The sequence below is a fragment of the Peromyscus eremicus genome, chromosome 16_21 (genome assembly GCF_949786415.1).
Source record: "Peromyscus eremicus chromosome 16_21, PerEre_H2_v1, whole genome shotgun sequence".
NCBI classification, from domain to species: Eukaryota; Metazoa; Chordata; class Mammalia; order Rodentia; family Cricetidae; genus Peromyscus; species Peromyscus eremicus.
The window spans coordinates 18,653,142-18,672,637 of record NC_081432.1 but is presented as its reverse complement, the minus strand read 5'-3'; positions in this window follow the sequence as shown (position 1 = coordinate 18,672,637).

Below are 19,496 nucleotides of genomic sequence, written 5' to 3'. Positions count from 1 at the left end.
TCCTGTAATTTACATGTAGCAATAGGAAATAACCTGGTATCCTGTTTGCAAGGTTATGCTCTAGAAGATCCTCAAAAGAATAAAACACCAGCAAGGCTGATTTTAATTAAAATGCCAGTAAGGTTTATAGTGATTTCTGTAACACTAATAGGCAGAATCTATATCACAATGTCAAGACAATGCATTGGTTCCTACCAGCCATGTTCAATTAAAGAATCAATCATTTTTCAGAAGAACATTAAGTGCAGAAACTTTAAATATGTATGAAAGACAGAAAATTAAAATTCCTCTGAAGGAGCAGAAGGAAATTTATTATGAGAGGAAGATTAGCCAAGTAAACAGAGAAGGAGTACTACTTTAGATATTCTAGCAGGTCTAATATCAACTTTTTATAAAACTTATCCTTACCTTTCAGTATGATTATGTGTGTGCATATATATATATATATGTATGCATGTGTGTGTGTGTGTGTACAATGTGTGCATGTATATGTATTGCTTCACCTTAGTTGCAAGATGTGGAACAAATAGGCAGGAACTGAACTAGAAAATTCCACCCTGCTAGCTGGCTTTCATAGGGCCTTGGGAAGGTGCTACGCTGGCTTCTTGGGGAGAAAAGGCTTCAACTCAATAGTCTTACCCAGTTGTGACGCCTAAGAAGAATGATCCTAACTTGCCAGGCAAAATACGTCCTCTTGCGCAGTAGCGGCACACCTGTTATGGGGACAACCACGTGCTCTCTGACTGGCTTTGAGGCTTGCTCTACAGGAAGGAAAACCCATGCCTGATACTGTAAACCCGGTCAAAATTACATGATTGGAGAAGGCAAAGGCCCTAGCAGTGAGCTAACTAGTTGTTGTTTTTAAAATAAATTGATATAGCATCAAATTGCCTCCCATGTTTGTACCCACAGGCAAACGCTCTTCTGAGTCTTTTTAGAGAAACCTCTATGTGTAGAGGATGCAGATATTCATGGCTGCTCAAGGTGCTGAGAATAAGTTATGGCTGAACGTTCAGCGCTAAATAAGACATATACACTTTTCTCTCTAAGGCTCAGAAAACATTGTGGAAGAGGGGGCAGAAAGAGTGCAAGGGTCAGAGATAGGGATAAGAGCTGCAAATTCCATCTTCTGGGTACAGCACAGCCATTGCAATCACGGACTCCCAGCAGCTGCAGCTTCCTGACGAGGCCTGCATAAGCCTGGACCTGTCTGTCACCTGTCAGTCATGGAAGAGGGAGAGACTCGTGAGGCGCTACCCATTACCGCCCACCTGTGGTTACTGATGGATTCTGGGAGAGGGGTGGTTATTGGAACGGCCCTAGCTTCCATCTCATTCCCTCTGCTCTTGTGAGTTACTCTTTCACTATCATTTTATCAGGCTTCTGGAAGTCAGGAGAAATGGTCCTTCCGGTCAGCCATCTATCTCAAGCAGGTGTGTCATCACTTGGGTTAGTCTTGAACTCTTTTTAAAGAGAGAGAGAGAGAGAGAGAGAGAGAGAGAGAGAACCTGAAAAGGCCATAAGAGGGCATCAGGTTCCCTGAAGCTGGAGATACAGCAGCTGTGAGCTGATGCAGGTGCTGGGAACTGAACCCGTCCTCCAGAAGAGCAGCCAGTGCTCTTAACTGCTGAGCCATCTCTGCAGCCCTCTGATTTAGCTTTGACTTTTGAATAGTACTGTCTTCCTAGGGTCTCGGTTCATACCTCCTATTTCTATAATAGAAATTCCCACTGTACAGTTAAAGTAAATCCTAATAAATGGATATATCCAGTTTCATTGATTTTCACTTAGTCAGTTTTGTTTGAGCACGCAAAGATTTGACTGCAGTTCCTTGCATGCTTCAAATAATAATTTTAAATCTGAACAAAAGACAGAGAACTCTTTAGCAATGCTGTAAAAAGCATATTCCCATTCTTCCATACTAAAGTAAGGTGGGAAGAGAATTATTTTTTTTTTAGACAGTAGGGAAATAGCCATTCTCAAGCATTCATCTTCATCATTGATTCTGAAATCTTGGAAAGCCTCAGAATCATCTGGAAGGCTTGTTAAACCAGATGGCCCTAACTTCAGACTTCTGGTCTGATAGATCTTAAGGAGAAGGCATAAGAATCTTTGCTGTCTAACAAGTCCCCAGGTGAAAGACTAGGGTCCAGGGAGGACACTTCTGAAGCCACGGGTCTGCGGGGACTGCACCAGCAGATCTTGAATGTCCTTGGATGGAACTTCCTAGTTTTGAACTGAAGACTCTTTAGAATCTGCTCAGCCCAGAAAGTCTCTTCCTTGTGCTACAGTACATGGCATCCAGCCCCTCCCTCTTCCTCACATTAGTCATCTTGCCCTCAAGGGCCCCCATTTCCTCCTCCTTCCCATTTTCTCACCCAAATCTCTCTCTCTCTCTCTGTCTCTCTGTCTCTGTATCTGTCTCTGTCTCTCTCTCTCTTTCTCTCTGTATGTGTGTGTGTACATGTGTGTGCGCGCGCGCGCGCGTGTTCGTGTGCATGTGTGTGTGCGTGTGCGTGTGCGTGTGTGTGTGTGTCTGTGTGTCTGTGTGTCTGTGTGTCTGTGTGTCTGTGTGTGTCTGTGTGTGTGTGTATAGTCTGGAACTCACTGATTATATTATTTTGGCCAACCAACAAGCTCTACCTGCCTGTCTTCATCTCCTTCAAACTGAGATTACAAGCAAGCACAACATTGCCTGGATTTTTAATTTAATGAGGGTTCTAGGAATTGAACTAAAGTCCTCATGATCACAAGGTAAACACTTTGCCAACTGAGCCGTCTCTCCAGCCCCCAATCCAAGTCTTGATCCACTCTGCCCACCCCAGCCTACTCCCAGTGCCTACTCCTTTCTGTCTGTCACAGCAGTTGAGTTCCTAATATGTAATTTTGTCTTTATTCTGCCTTTTATGTGATCTTATCATTTGTGCCCTCACTGTTGGAGCAATAGGGTATGTCTTATAACCACCCCCAACTTTCAACTCTTCAAATAGTAGCAGCCACTCTCTGAGTCTAAAGATGTTGGTACATCGATTCACTGAGAATCACGACTTCCCTTTTGAAGAAGGTGGGGTGGAATTAAAAGCATCACCAGCACCAACACCCAGCCAGACCACACAGCTAGACTCTGCTTGTGTTCGCGGTAGAGAAAAAGGATCCAAGATGGCAAGCTGGAAGCAAAGCTGTTGAGTCAAATGGCCATGGGCGTTTTCGTGGCTGGTACCTCTTCACTTTGCCATCAAGAGCTCTGAGACAGTTAATGAAATAAGTAGACCTGAGCTCACATTTGGATTGTGGTCAGATGAACTGGAAATTAACGGCCACACTCTGATCTTTAGACATGTTAAGATAACAATTAAAAACCACATTCACGGTGGCACAGAGTGCTCCATAGAGAAGTCTGAAGGTACTTTATAGCTGGGAGAATCACTGTCATGCTCCAAGACAAACAGTGTTGAGTGGTAGTTAAGTGTGCGGGTTTTAAAACCAGTTGAAATCCTGAACTCTAGCCAAATTCTAATTTTTACTTTACCACCGATTACCTGTGCAAGCTTGGGAAGATTTCCTAGTCCCCCTGAGCCTTGGTTTCCCTCCCTATTCAGATTAAGACATAAAAAAACATGACCGCACTAAGAAGAATGAAGGACAAAATAAATGACAGTATAATAATGCCTGATAAACTCCTAGAGCAAAGCCTAGCACATAGCAGTAGCACAATGAACAGTGGTTATTACGTAGTCCCAAACTGTCATCTTTCAGATGTGTAGACTGAGGCTTATAGAAATTGCACCCATTTAGGGATGGATAAGAACTTAGAACTTTAAAACTCTGGCCTGCTCTTTTCAGGTGACCACATCATTCTTAGTTTAGTGTACAATTTAGATTTTCCTAATACGTAACTTACGAAAATCTGGATGGTGAATTTGTGGTGAAAACTGGGTTTTCGGGCCACACGCTTAGTTCACATACAAGAATCTTATAAAAAGTACTACTTTCAAGCCTTTAAATAACTAGCATTTGATAAATAACCTACAAAGACCATCTGCAAAGTAGTGACAGGTTGTTCCTAACTGTGCACGTGGAGGATTCTGTTCTTGACTATTTGAGTATTGACAGAGCCGAGTTAAGTTGTGCTACACAATTTTGTGTGGTAGAAATGCAACTGAGAGGGACAGACTTAGAGGCACAAACTTGGCTTTGTGTATTTTGTGCAAAAGCTGTCTTAGATGGGAGCCAGAAGCCTTGAACCTGGTAGGTGCAGAGTTGATTCTGCAAAGAATCTGCCTAAGAGGAAGCCGTGGCTTCTCAAAAGAGAAGAGAAAGACTTGGAAGAATAAAAGATCCATTAGTCAGGATGGTTTGGGTTGCAGGAAATGTTCCCAAGAAGAGAGGGGGAAATGTGCCCACTCCAAATGCAGGACTTCGTGGGCACTGAGGTCACAGACTGAAGAGCTACTGACTTCCTGTCTTAACTGGCTTTCTAGTCTTGTGATAAAATACCATGGTCAAAAGCAGCTTAGGGAGGAAAGGGTATGTTTCAGCTCATAGCTTAGTCTGTCTTGAAGGGAAGTTAGAACGGGAACGCAACTCAGGAACCTGGAGACAGAAGCTCATTCAGAAGCCATCAAGGCATGCTGCTTACTGGCTTGCTCAAACCCACTTTCTCATCCAACTCAGGACGACCTGCCTAGGGGGTGGCATCTTCCCCGGTGGGCCCAGGACCAATCTGATTGAGGTATTTTTCTCAATCAAGTTTCCTTCTTCCCAAGTGACTCTGGCTTGTGTCAAGTTGACAAAACTAACCAACACAACCCCTCTCCTCAATCATTCTCAAACCAGCTTTTTATTTTTTTTTAACTAAGCAAGAGACCTGTCCACAACCAGCTGAGGGCTTATGTCTTTTTTGCAATAACTCAAGGAAGGACTGACAGAGCTATTCACCCCCTACAGACATTGTCATGGGCCAGGATGGGAGATATTCTTTTAGTATATTTAGTGTGTTTAGAAGAAAGGGCATCATTCTGTACATACAAGGTCTACACTCCATAGCTGGCATCTATTGAATGCTCTCTTTGGACCAGACATGTGCTCTCTCTCATCAACTCCAGAAATAAGAGTACGGGTACAGGAAGGAGCCACAGGGGGCACAGTCAGTGGCTCTGAAGAACACAGAGCAGCCGGGAGTAAGGGAGAACACTAAGTCGCCAATGGGATTGCAAAGCTGGACCTCACAGCAGACTGTGTTCTTCTCTGCTCTCGTGTGTTTCTTGAGAACACGTGGAGACACTGAAAGTCATCCTCTTTACCTGCCCGCCCAGCCCCCAGCAGTTTTCCCAGGACAACATGGACTCAGGCTTCAGGGTGTTTGCACCTTACATGAACTATGGACTCCCCCTTTCTGAAAATACGAAAACATCTTATTTTGCAACAACTCATGACCGTGTGAAAGAACTCTTAGCAGACCACAGTTGTTGGGTCCCTCTAACAAAGACGCTCTCAACATGCAGATGTTATCTCATCGGCCTCATGATAAGTTCATCTTTGGTAATATTTGTGACAGCAAACTGCACTCGGAAACAGGATTTCAACTGGCATCCGTGGTCCCAACATCCATTCTTTTTTGAAAAACACCATCCGTTAAGGATTCCCATCCTTCTCGTTATTTGTATTTTTAGGGGGTGGGGAGAACTATAATTCAGCCTCAATTAACTGAAATCCTAGAAATGTATCATTTTCATAAATATTTGACATCGACTCCTACTCCCAGAGAGAGAGAGAGAGAGAGAGAGAGAGAGAGAGAGAGAGAAAGAGAGAGAGAGGATTTGTGTGTGTGTGTGTGTGTGTGTGTGTGTGTGTGTGTGTGTGTGTGTGTGTGTATGCTTCAACAAGTTATGGTTACTACAGAGAAATGGGCTTGAGAGCGGTGCCCATTACATGCTAAAGCCTTTGGCCTCGTGTCATGAGCTTGAACCTGGTGTTCCCAGGCAAGGCCCTGCTGAAAGTGATCGTCTCATCAAGTAGGGGATTTTCCTGACTCCGTGTCTGTCTGCCCATGGCTGTTTATTTGTACGGCTGTCTGCTTCGGCCTGGGACACTGACCTTATGAGCTGCTTCCCCAGCCCAAGCTTGTAGCCAGGGAACTAGGAGTCTCCCTTTGGCAGTACTGAGGGCCAGTTGGAAGGAGCTGGCTATTGATTCACTGTGGATCTAGACTGGAGAAGGGAGGTGGGGAGTGGACCTTGTGGTAGGGAGAGGGAAAGGGATGGGAGGGGGACAGGGGGAAAGAGAGGGAGAAGGAGAGAGAGAGTGTGTGCTAAAATTGTTGCCACGCCAGCTGTGGCTCTCTGTCCAGCTGAGTCATAGATGATGGATCCAGAGCTCAGTTGCAAGGCAGACTGTGCATGCTAACTCTCGGGTTCCGGCTGGAGCCGCGGATAGTGAAATTAAGACATTCAAGGAAGTTACGGTTTAATCTCAGATACCACTTCGTTCTGAAAGTCCCTGTGGTCAGAGGTGAAGGATGGGAAGCTGGTTTCCTTACAAATGCGATGATCCTCCTGTGGTTAGCTAAGAATTTTTTAAAGACATCAGAGCATGGCTGTTTCTTTCTCTCTCTCTCTCTCTTTTTTTTTTTTCCAATCCATAAATTACAGTAATTGCTAGAAGATGCTGGCTTCAGGCTCCTTTTTGGAACTGGTTAAAGGTTGTCTTAAAATGTCGGCCACTGAGTCACAGCTCATGATCAGCTGTTGTCCTGGATGGGCTTGGCAGTCTAGCTATGCACAAAAAGCCTGTCATTATGGAAATAATTGGAGGGAGGACTAAATACCTACATGTACCCAAAATGAAAAAGAAAAATCTCCAAAATATGGCAAGAATGGCTTTAATGGAACCTAGAGACACTGACTTAGGATAAGTGAGTATCAGGTAGACTGAGAGACAGCCACTGTGGGTGGGTCTACCCCTAATAATAATAGAAATTTTACTGACTGGTGAAACGAAGACCAATTGTGTAGAGTGACCCTTCTCTTTGCTGTCACACCTAAGAGCTACTATATTGAAAGGTCCATGTGTTTGTGACCCTGAAGGTCACAGGGTCACAGTGACACCATTCCTACAAATTTGTATCTTGGAGACAGCTGAGCCAAAGGCTGAATAATGGCCTCTCGTTTTGTTTTCTGAAATAGAGTTTTACTGTTTATCCAAGGACGGCATTGAACTTGTGATATTAATCTAGGATAGACCACCACCAGGCATACTTGTGTAGACAGTGAGCTTTTTTATCCATCTCTTCCTACTGCTGGGCTTGTTCACATGAAGTGATTTATCACTTTTTATATAGACTAGACAGATGCATGGAGGGATGTATGTGGTGGTTTTTGTTTGTTATGTTTGTGTGTGTGTGTGTATATATAAGAGATAAGCAATATAACTTCCTCTGCCAGTGACTTGAGCACACCTTAACCATGGCTTCTGCTTCTCTCTCTCCCTCTCTCATCCCTCTCCCTTCCTCCCTTCCTCCTTGGCCATGTGGACCAACCTTGTGTTTGCTCCAGGTTAGTGTTTGTCCACACTGGCTGTACCCATCACCCAGAAACCTTTAGACAGTGCGAACACTGGGGCCAATGTGCTGGGGCATACCTGTAATCTCAGTATTTGGGGGATGGAGGCAGAGGGTCCGGAGTTTAAATCCATCCTCAGCTACATAGCAAGTGTGAAGCCAGCCTGGGATACATGAGACCCCCATCTCAAACAAAGCAAAACCACAAACACAAGGACCCCATGTGTCCCTCCAATTCTCAATGGCTTGAATTCCTATAGAGGTCAGACACAGGCCAGGGTTATCAAGGGCTATTTCTGTAGCTTTTCAGATGCTTTGAATTTGGAATCACTGGCTACATCTCAACTATCCCTTCCTGAGGTCACATCAGTGTCTCAGTGTCTATCATGTCAAGATCCCATGACATTTTATAGAAATTCTTACCCAGTGCATGGAAAATATTGGTTGGAAATCACTTCTGGCTAGCAAGATTACACTCGTTTTACTTATTCCTTCCCCAAAAAGAAGGGACTATGGTCCAGAGCTTGTTTTCCCGCTTAAGCGCTACTTTCTCTCTTCTGGCAGAATGAATTATTTAAATTAGATATTTCTAAAGCCTTTAGTCAGTTTGAAGATATCAGGAAAGCAAATTCAATAGTCTGTGGCATTATTCTTCAACCACGCTGATCTTTATCAGCCATGTAGCTAGGAAGACCCATTGTTTTTTCCAAGCTCCCATGATTCCTCATAGATGATAGAAATAACTGGGATGTTAATGCCAAGTTTCCTAAATCTCATCTGTAGAATGTTCCCGGGAGCAAGAGATGCCCGAAGAAGAAAAGGTACCCAGAGCACTGCCCAGGAAAGGAGTCACCGTGCCTTGAAGGTAACAAGATGAAGTTAACACAAACCCAGAAATCCTCAGTTATTAGACCACCAAGCTGCTGTATTGTTGCAGATCCCATTAACACCACACACGACGCCTGGACTCGAAACTCAGATCTCTTTCCCTTCCCTGTCCAGCAGTTCCATGGCCAAGGCGCAAGCATGCTTACTCCTTTGACATATAAAATAGATGTTCATTGTTTCGTCCTATCCTTCGTTCGTTTGTAGTGACCAGTATAATCTGATACTAGCCTCTTCTGTGGGCATACCTACTTTAAAAGGACATTTTGAAAAGTGAGATAAGGACTAGGGAGATGGCTTAGCAGGTAAAGTGTCTGCTGCAGAAGCATGAAGACCTGGGTTTGAATTCCCACTACCCGCATAAATAGCCACACTTGTAAAAGTGGTGCATGTCTGTAATCTCAGAGCTGGTAGAGGGAGAAACGGGTAGGCTGCCACAGCTTGCTGGCCATCCAGCCTAGCAGAGTTGAGGAGATCCTGATTCAGTGGAAGACCTCATGTTAAAACATAGGCTGGCTCTGACCTCCGCACACATATGTACACACACAAACACATACACATACACACGAAGGGGGGATGAAATGTTAGAAGTCACTGTGATGCAAACCTAAATGGGTCTCGACGCTCCTCACAGTAACATGTGCGAGGTAGATGATAAAAAGGAAAATGGAATGTAACTATTTTAAGACACACTTTCCTTAGATTTAGTAAATCAGACTGATTCCACATAACCAATAGAGATCAGAATTGGAGAAGTCACGAATGCAGAGAAGTCACAGGTCTGAAACGAGGGCTAGAGTCATACTTCCAACTGCCAAGGTGTCAGACATCGCACTTAACTCTTCTGTGTTGTGACTTTCCCTTCTGTAAGATGGCGACAGTCCCTAACAATGGTGCCATAAATATAGCAACAAGTGGCAGATATGCTCAAGGCGTGCAGGACATGGTAAACACTCATCAGTCTTCAGTCCTGTTTAGAACACTTTGTGATCAGTGTCAAATACAGCTGGCAGACCTAGTTTTTTCTGGCCCCCAGGATGGATAGAATTTTATCAGCCAATGCTTTGATTAGTTATACATTCTGTAGTTTGCTATAGATGCCACCTCTCCCCGTGTTATGGTTACCCAGCCACCATATACATGCATGTTACCTGAGGCTGGAGCACACACTTACTAACCCAGAAAGTGTCCATGCTTTGCTTTAATGCTAACTCCCGTTATCTAGCAGGTAGAAAGGGCTAACTGTTGCTTAAATGAGTGTTTTTGAACACAAACAACACAGACATACACACATGCACACACACACAAATATATATATATATGTACATGCACAGATAGACACACATGCACCCGTGAACACACACACATACACACACACACACACACACACACACACACACACGCACACACACACTTGGTATAACCAGCCTCTTAAATTAATCATCTTCATAAGAAGTTGTTCACAACTGCCCATCTCTATTGAGACTTCTCTGTTCGATGGCGTTTTACTTGTACACTGAATTCAAGTCTATTCCTCAGCAGGTTTCTAAAATCCTCATTCAACTCTTCAATACTTTGAGGCTAGAGAAAATGCTCGTCTAATTTTCAAACTTGACAAAGAAACACTAGAGAGATTCTTAGTCATGTTTCATTGTTGTGGTGCCTGCTAGCAACACACACATATGCTCGCACTTTTGTGGTGTGATTGGAGTCTCCGGTGACGTGGACTGTTAGTTCCTCAGACGATCATTCAACCATCAAGGCTTCGTCTCTTTGGATCCCGAAGAGCTATCCAAACCTACCACATATTCCTGTCTCGACTGCACTCATGGCTCCTTAAGGCAGAGGCCCCATCTCGGTTTTTAATTGGCCCTTTGGTGAGGATGAAGATGGGCAGGTCTAACAGTCACAGGCTGGACCCTGAAGGAGGATGGGGGTCACAGGAACCAAGCCTCACCTACTTTACCAGAAGGCCAGACATAGCCCAGATCCACACCCAGCCTCCTCAGGATATTGCTCAACATCCCTTGGGGGAAGGGATGGGGGTGGAGGACAGGCAGTGGCTAATTTAATATAATCAACATGTAATAGACTCCTTTTCACTGTTAAAGTAACAAAAAGAAAAGAAAAAAAAAATTCCGTTAGTGTAGTTTCTAGAATCTTAGTCCTAGCAGGAAATGGTTCCAGGAAAAATTGAACCATGCAAGACCCCGCTCAGCCGGAACTGCCATCACTCCCTGGGTCACCTCAGATAGCAGAGATCTTCAATTCAAATCTCAGTCTCTTCCTTTCTCTCCCTCTCTCTCCCTCTCTCTCCTTTCTCTTCTCTCTTTCTCTTTCTCCACCCCTTCCCCTTTCCCCTTCCCCCTCTCTTCTCCCTTTCTATTCTCCCCCCCCCTCCTTTTTATCAGGATCTTCTTGGAATTCCAGTAGGGGAATTCCCTCTGAGGGGCGGGGACGTGAACAAGGAGAATTTTGCTTGTGACCCCTGGTAATAGCCTCACCTCTAAAAACAAGCTCATGGACCCAAATTAGCAATCGCTGTTCTCTTGGCTGGGGGATGTGTTAACGCCTCGAATGTCACTGAAGGCCCTCTGTGGGCTCAGGAGAAGGGAGGTGTGTTCTGAGACCCTTGAGGTAATAAGAATAAATCCAACCAAGCTCTCTGCTTGGCACCAGGCAAAATGAGCTGGAACATACGTCCCATAGAGAGTTGGGTTTGCAATGAGAAATGCAGGCCCCATTATGTTTTTTTTTCTTCTTCAGAGTTCTAGAACACAGCTTTTTAAACTACCGATCAGATAACTAAACCTGGACTCAAGTAACTAAATCTGAACTCAGAATAACTGAGAACTAGTTCAATATCAAACCCACAACGAAACCAAGGTGCATCGTGTGATTTGACCACACAGAGCACACATCATGCCCGAAACATCTGAGCTCAGGTTCAAGTCCACTCTGGTGTTTTTATTGTACATATCATTTTCTACTCTTATAGCAACACAATGGCTTTCTGCTTGCCCCTTCCCCACCAAAGTCTTCATATTCTTCGCTCATCATTCCTTAGTATGCATCAAATCAGTTTGTCTTTGAATTGTGTTGTGTGAGGATGTTTAATACAAAAAAATATCGTTTGAATTGCTGGCTTTAGTTTCATTAAAAAAAATCATCCAATGAATTTTGGCTTGAGATTAAGACAGAATTTACAACAATGTCTAAAAAGGCCCTGAACATATGTCTGCCACTTTGTACTAACAATTTATGTGGTGTGGTATTCTCAGCATTGAGATTATAATGTCAAATTACCTATGAACTCTGAAAAACACTGAAGATACTCTATAGAAATATCCTGCATTATTCAAGGTTCAGCCAAGACTCAGCTCTTTATATAAAACTAAACAAATGCAGTCATCTACTAGTATGGAAATATCCTTTCCTATTTAATAACTGATAAAATTCTATATCTATCAAAAACTATTTCAAATAAAACTCTTAATTTTTAAAGAACTAGGGGTCTGCTTAGTATATCTATTCTGTATTCCTATGTAAACATTTCTTACATGAAAAGGGATCCTGAGTGAATGATGTTTCAGACCCTTCCTACTCTAGAATCAACACCCTCTGGCAGCCACCGAGCCAGATGTAGCCACGTGTAGGGTGAGAAAGTTCTTCTCTGGAAGGGCTCACAGTCTGATTAGAGGGCAGATTGGCACTGCTATTTACATCTTACTGCATAATGTCATTCACAAACAGTGCTTCAGGAAGCACACAATTCACTCTTCTGCTGTTCTTTTTCATTCAAGCAGAATTGAAATTTATTAAGACATTAAATACAGATCTTTAACATATGAGTTAATAGAGGGACACTCAGGGAAAGAACAAGACACATATGCGAACATGGGATTCTTAAGGGAAGATTGTTCTCCTTTAGTTTCACTGGACCAATCATCATGGTCCAGCTTCTCTGGGTGTCCCCGACTCAGGCTCTCTCAGGAGAGTACAGTCAAGATGTCAGCCAAGGCTCTCATTGTCTAAGTCTAAGATGGAGACGAAGAATCTGTTTCAAGATTATGTACTGAATGCCTCACTCTGTGGACTTTTCCCTAGACAGTGCAAGTGTGCTATGACATAGGAGGGGTGACCCGAGAGGGAAGATGTGGAGGATACCCAACAATGAAGCAACTGCCTTTTAAAGCTTAGCCTTCAAAGGACCATCCATCACTCTTCAAGTTGCTTGGTCCAACCAATGCTCAAGAGGAGGAACTTGTATGTGAATACCAGGTGTGACTGACTACCAGGAGGCAGCGATCATCTTAGAGTCTGCCCATCCAACTTTTGGACAAAATTCCAACAGAAACACTCTAAAGAGGCATTGCCTCAGTGGCCACAGGAACAGAGAAGATCTATCTCCGTAGCTGAGAGAGATTAAGTAAGAAGGGTACTTGGATGATGGGTAAAGCTTGCTCTATGTTCTGAGGTAGAGTGGGGGTAAGGAATGGCACAGACTGTGTACATCTGCTCCATACTACACCCTGGCATAACCTTCATGTTGGCAATAGTCACAGTGCATTTTTCTCACTAATGAAAGACTTGAAAGAACTCTGAAGGGGATAAAACAAGTCATTTGGCCCACAGTTTATGCTTGGGTTTGTCTAACTCATTGGGTCCATCCCACCTCTCTCCTCTGCTTCTGGTTCCTCTGCTACCACATGCCTGCCATTTTGGCCAAAGGGAAGTTATAATGTTCTGAAGCCATTATATTCCTTTAGCTCCTTCTTCCTGAGGACACCCTCCAGCCTTTGGATGTTTTCTTGGCCTGACTCCTTCCTATCTTTAGGAGTTCAGCCTGGGCACAAGGCAGCAGAGCCTTCTCTGCCCTTCTGCTGTGAATCAACAGCCCTTCTCTCAATGCTCATCCCACACTGTGTCTCATTTTGTAAAGTTGCCCATTTGCTTTTTTAGGTCACCTTCTGTGACCTTGTGGTGGTTGAATTGAGAATGTCTCCCATCCCCCACATAGGCTCATACATTTGCATACTTAGTCTCCAGATGGTGGAACTATTTAGGAAGGATTTGGAGGTGTGGCCTTGTTGGAGGAGGTGTGTCATTGGGAGTGGGCTTTGAGGTTTCAGAAACCCATGTCATTCTCGGTCAGGAGCCTGACCTATATGATAAAGGGTCCTGATGAATTCAGAGACATTTTCAGCAGTTGCCCTGCCATTTCCCTCTTCCTGATTCTGCTGGTGGTGAAATGAGAACTGGCAAGATTCAGGTCTCCTAAATAGACAGGCAGCTGATGAGAAGATGGAGCTGATGGGTGGTAAAATTACCAAGTCATACAAACAGCTGGTAAGAGTGGCCCTTGGCACTGCCTTCTGTACTTTCACGAGTTTGTTGGTTCTCTCTCCCAGAATTCCTCCATACAAATGTTCATCATCCCATTGGGGGAACGACTACAGTATTACTTCTTAGTCCACATGGTCATGAACCTGTGACCCATTCTCTCTCTAGAGGCAATATGCAAACTACACCTGCTGATCAGGACTGTGACTTCTGGTCATAATAAGTGACTTTTAGGAGCCACGTGACTCCTAATGTTCCAATGAAAGTCAACTCTGACAGCTTTGGATGGGTTACTGCAAAGGGCAGCCATCTTTATATGTAAGTTTGTCCTATGGGCTGGGAATGAGTGATGAAGTGATCTGTGAGAAAAGCAATGACAGAAGGAAGCAGAGACGAGAGCAATCTGATCCAAGGCCATTTGAGCCCAAGTTAGCCTCTCCTAAAGACTTTCAGTCCTTTGTTCAGTGAATGTTCAAGTCTAAGAGAGTTCAAATTGAGTTTCTCTTCTTAAGAGGATAGTAGCTTAGTTGATAAAGTATTTGTCTAGCATGCCTGAAGCCCTGTGTCCAATTCCCAGCACCCCACACCCTGGGCATGGTGGTGCATGGCTGTAGTTCTTGAAATCCAGAAGCAGAGGAAGGAGGATCAGAAGTTCAAGGTCATCCTTGGCTGTATGTCAAGTATGAGGCCAGCTTCGGTTCCGTGAGACCCTATCTCTAAAAGAAAACGAGTCTTATTGGCTATTTCACCCTTCTGGCTTCTTAAGTCTTTCATAAGCACCATCATTGGAGCTCTGAGTTTTCTCTATTTCTCCACCTTCTCCTTGTCTTAGCATGTTAACTGTATTTATTGGATCTGCCATAAAGCTATCCTCCACTGTAGAGTATGGACAGGAAGAAGGTGTTCTGGGTAGCTGTGCCCAGAGTGATGTCCTTTATTGAACCCTTGGCCAGAAAACTGTCCCTGAAGTCTGGGACGTTCAGGCAAGAGACACCAGTGCACATGACTTCAATGGAAGGACTGAGCACAGTGGTAATTGGCCTGGGAAGCTTATAGATCCGGGATCTGGCATAAAATATGTCACAAACTATGTAGCAGAAACATGTAAAGGAGTGGTGAATGTTTGGGAAGAAATGCAAGATAGCATAAGCTCAGGGCTGTCAGTCAAGGCAGAAATATCAATTACCAAAGCTGTAATCTGGTACTGCTACAACAGCAGAACATTAAATAAACTAAATTAAACACACTGCATTATGTTTAACAAAGGGAAGCATGTGCGGTGTATTTCAGTGCTGTTTTTAATTTTCTCATCCCCTACAAAATAATAATAATAGTAATAACAATAATAATATTTGGTAGGGAAAGGAGGAGGATTTGGTTTTCTAGAAGTACTAGCTTACATGCAACACTTCCTTCTCTGATGAGCAGAACACTGTTGTTTTCCACTTTGGACATTATCCTACCCATGTGTGTAATTTTAGCAGGTCCCCTCACCCTGTAAAATCATGCAACATGTCCTAAGGAGAGGGTGCCAGAATCATAGTTGAGGGGTGCGCACTACTGATACCCTAAGACTGTGTCTAGTCTCTTCCCATCAGCAGCTCTGTTCCCACCTGAGTCTTGCAAAGCAGTCTTTCCCAACTTCAAACCACAGGAAAGCAGACCTGAGTGAAGAGGTGAGCAGGCGGGACATCTCATGTCCTAGGACAGGGGCCACTATATTTACAAACAAGGACATGAAGACCAGGCTTGCTCATGCCCACACGTTTCATCAAAAGAAGAGGCAGGTTTCATCAAAAGAAGAGGCACGAGACTTGGAAATCCCTGACTTGAACACCTAAACCCACTGCCTGTGGTCAAGTGCTCCTGCCAACCAGAGCTGTAGACTGAGGCCTTTAAAATGCACCGGGCCTGCAGCATGCTAACCAGCGCCATCTAGTGGAAGAGAAGGACTAATCAGCTGCCACCTCTCTAGCAGAATTGTTTATTTACTCAACAGCTTGCTTAGAGCGGGAGCTCCACCCTGTACTGTATGAGACATGTTGGATATACTAAGTTAAGTAAGAGCTGAAAATATCCAGGTGCATGGAATGGTCCAGAAACGTGGAGAAAGGGAACTGAAATGGTTTAACCTCATCAGTTATCACCTACATTAAATTTTTTACAATTAAAAAATATATGCTATAAAAGATCAATGGAGTCCAGGTATTTGGTTAGTAACAGTCATATTTAAAATTCAGCCTCCTGGGAAAAACAGGGGAATAGGAGGAGGAGACTAGAGGACACTCTGGGTTGATTCTGACCATTCTCCTCCGCTCAGGGTCCTTTGTACCCAGTCAGTAGAAGGAAGGCAATAAGAATTTGCTGGTGGCCAAGTGGTCAACATTAAAAGGACCATAATCGAAGCTTCCTATTGAAAAACTGTGCTGCAATGTTTAAGTATAGAACCAGAAAATCCCTGTAATTCCTGTCTTTAGCTCTCTTAATTCTGGTAGATGGATTGGGACAGGGGAAGAATCTGTAACTACAGGAGTAGCGGGCATCCTTTGTCTAAGCTACTGTCAGAATGGCCTGGATCATGCTGGGTTTTGAACTCCCAAGTGTTTACATGTACAGTGGGACTCATGGATGCAGATGAGCAAAATCGTGACTGGGGTAGCTTAGGTGAGGAGAGGGGAGTTTACTGGAAGTTTGGGGGAAATATTTTATATAATCAAAGAAATAGTCAAGTGACTGAATGGGAATGCCTCTGGACTTCCAGAAAATTGGGAACCAGGGACTTAGATGGTACCGGGACTCTTGTCTCTGATCTATGGATTTCTTTCCCTTTCCCTCGCAGTGATCCACTTTCCCTCTGAAGTGGGTAACAAGGTCCCTGGCATTGGCCAAATCTCACCTCTCATAGTTCCTTCCACATGAAAGCATGGCCCTCCCTAGCTCTGAGTTTGAACATTCCACTGGGGTGCTGACTAGCCTAGCTGACATCGGGAGCCTGGGGGATTCTGCCCTGATAGTGCTGTAGAATATCCCAGGCACATGTAGAAACATGACACCGGAGTGACCGCTTCACCTCCCACAAGTCTTCACGTCAACCAGTCTACACTAGGAAGCTCGGCTCTTTCCCACATGCCTTCTACAGCCCCTTTACTACGTAGAATTAAACAAGAATGGGCTCCTTGTCACGGAAAGCCCAAATGGCCTTCACGAGATATGGGTCAGTAACTGCTAACGGTAGGGTCTATGCTTATTCACAATGGAGAACAAGATGGCTTTAAACAGATGAACACAGGGCAAGAACCAGGTGTAATCTTCACAGTGCTCCTTGGTTAGGCTACAAAGGCAAGAAGGTGTTTCAACCTCAGCCTTGTTGACTAGAAGAGGCTGTGGGAAGGTGGAATTGCACTATGTACCTCTTGGTAGTGAGGCAGGGTGCTTCTGAAGGGATTGCAAGGTTGAGCTTGAAAACAGCAACATGGAGGGCAGGTGGCTGCACGTCCGCCATTTTGTCACATCTTGAACATCACGGTCTACACATGCACAGTTCTCCCTTGAGTTTTTGTTTCCCTTGCCTGGAACCCTGCTCCCCTCACACTCAAAGTCTGGACAATTGATAACCAAGTTAAGTGTGACTCAGGTCAAACAGTCCTTGACAATAATAACAACTGGAAACAATAGATCCAGTCTCCTAATGCTGGATTAGTATGTTCTTGTCCTAGTTTTTGTTCACATAGATAATTGGCCCTGAAAATCAGTCTAATATAAGATAAAATTCTAAATTGAGCCTATGATTTATCAGGCTATAAAAGACTCTAGGGTAATATCAATTTTCTTCTCTTTGTCCTATTGAGATGAGGATTTCTCAGCCAGTAATTGCAGTGAGCTCAGAAGAAGAGCGGATGGTAAGAGGAGAGATCAATTAAGGAGCAATATGTGTGAGCTGAAGTGTGAGCAACTCATTTCACAATCATCCATCAATAGTTATCTTACCCAAAAAGTGGTAGGTGATGAGATTTAAATGCTAGCTCATGCGAGTATTAAAAAGACATTAATGAGAAGATACCATCTTTGGTGAAAAAGATTGTACCATAAAGTAAATAGGTGGACATTTCTCGTTTAAAGAGGGAAATAGGGAAGATTTGGGGGAGAAGGGCTCTTTAAGGAAAGTGGGCCAGGTTGTATCACTGTTGTATCAGCAAGGTCCACAGCTCAAACAATGTTCTGTCTTGAGAGAGACTGAACTTAGGGTAGAGAAGATGAGGTAGGACCACAGATTCGAGTCAGACAACAAATGGGACAATCATGATTGTTGCAACTGTGTCGCTACAGACATTTTATTCATAAATTAACTTCTGTTTGACTCTGAAAAATACATTTTGAAATTTGTTGGCTATCTCCAACCATACTTCCGGTTCCAACAATAAAAACACTAGAATGGACAAAAGCATTGAAAACCAACCAGTTCGTAAAGCCTCCTGAAGCTTTAAGATCATGGTTCCAGTGACTTTAGGGTACTGAGCAAATACTTTTGACCGAATATTCTGAATTTTAGCTCCATCGTACTTGAGCAGAAGTTGGTGGGAGAACATTTTTTTTTTAATGGAATTGTCTAGTTACATGTTCCATGAAAAGACACTGAGGAGAATATTGTGTGAGACCTGAAAATAGGTTGAGTATGGGGAACCATAGAAGACGGGATGAAAGATAAACTCATCCCTAGGAGGCTGTATTAGTGACCTTCCTCATCGCTGTGACCAAATATGTGGCAGAAACAACCTAAGAAAGGGTCTCTTGTGGCTCACGGTTTGAGAGGGGACAGTTCATCATGGCGAGGAAGGCGTGGCTCTAGGTGTGTAGATGGTTACGTTACAGCCAGTGTGAAGAAACAGAGAGTTGGATGCTGGTACTCAGCTCACTCCCACCCCCTTTTCATTCATGTTATTCAGTGTAGGACATCAGCTCGAGAGATGGTGCTGCCCACACTCAGCATGGCTTCTTCTACTCTGTTGAGTGAGTCTGTTGTCCCTCACAGACATATCCAGATGTTTGTCTCCTTGTTAATTCTGAATCCCATCAAGTTGACCCTCGAGATCCATCCACACAGGAGGTGACCTAGGGACCCTTGCATCTGCATTAACAGAATTGCATTTCAAGGTGAAAATTTTTTATTGACTAATTATCCTTCAGTTGTGCACTAAAAGTAATTGAGGTAAATTCTAGAGATGGAAACAGAGGAAGACACACCAGCACTCTTTGCCTTCTGGGCTCCCAAAGCTCTAAAGGGGTGAACACTTTACTTCTGCATTAATTAGCTCTGTTCTGTGTCAAGAAATGGAAGCCACCCCAGCCTCTTAAGCAAAGGGGATCAGCAGGGTTACAGGATGAAAATGGGAACATCCAACCTCTCTTTCACACCCTGACCTGACTGCAATACTCACAAGTCGACTTGTAATTGCTTTTCCAATTGGAACCTCAGCTGCTGGGATGCTAAGTCTTTCCTGTTGTTAGTGGGTGACCCTCACTTAATCTTTTGGGGTTTCACTTTAAGCCAATGAAAAAGAAATTCTGGTAGATGAGTCAGTTCCAACACCCCACTCCCACATTTGACATAACAGATTTATTGAGCATTTCTTGTGTTCTATGCATTACTAAAGGTCTTGGGTCATCACAGTGGTTGAAATAACCATGTAAGTTCACATGCCTCTGTTTAAGG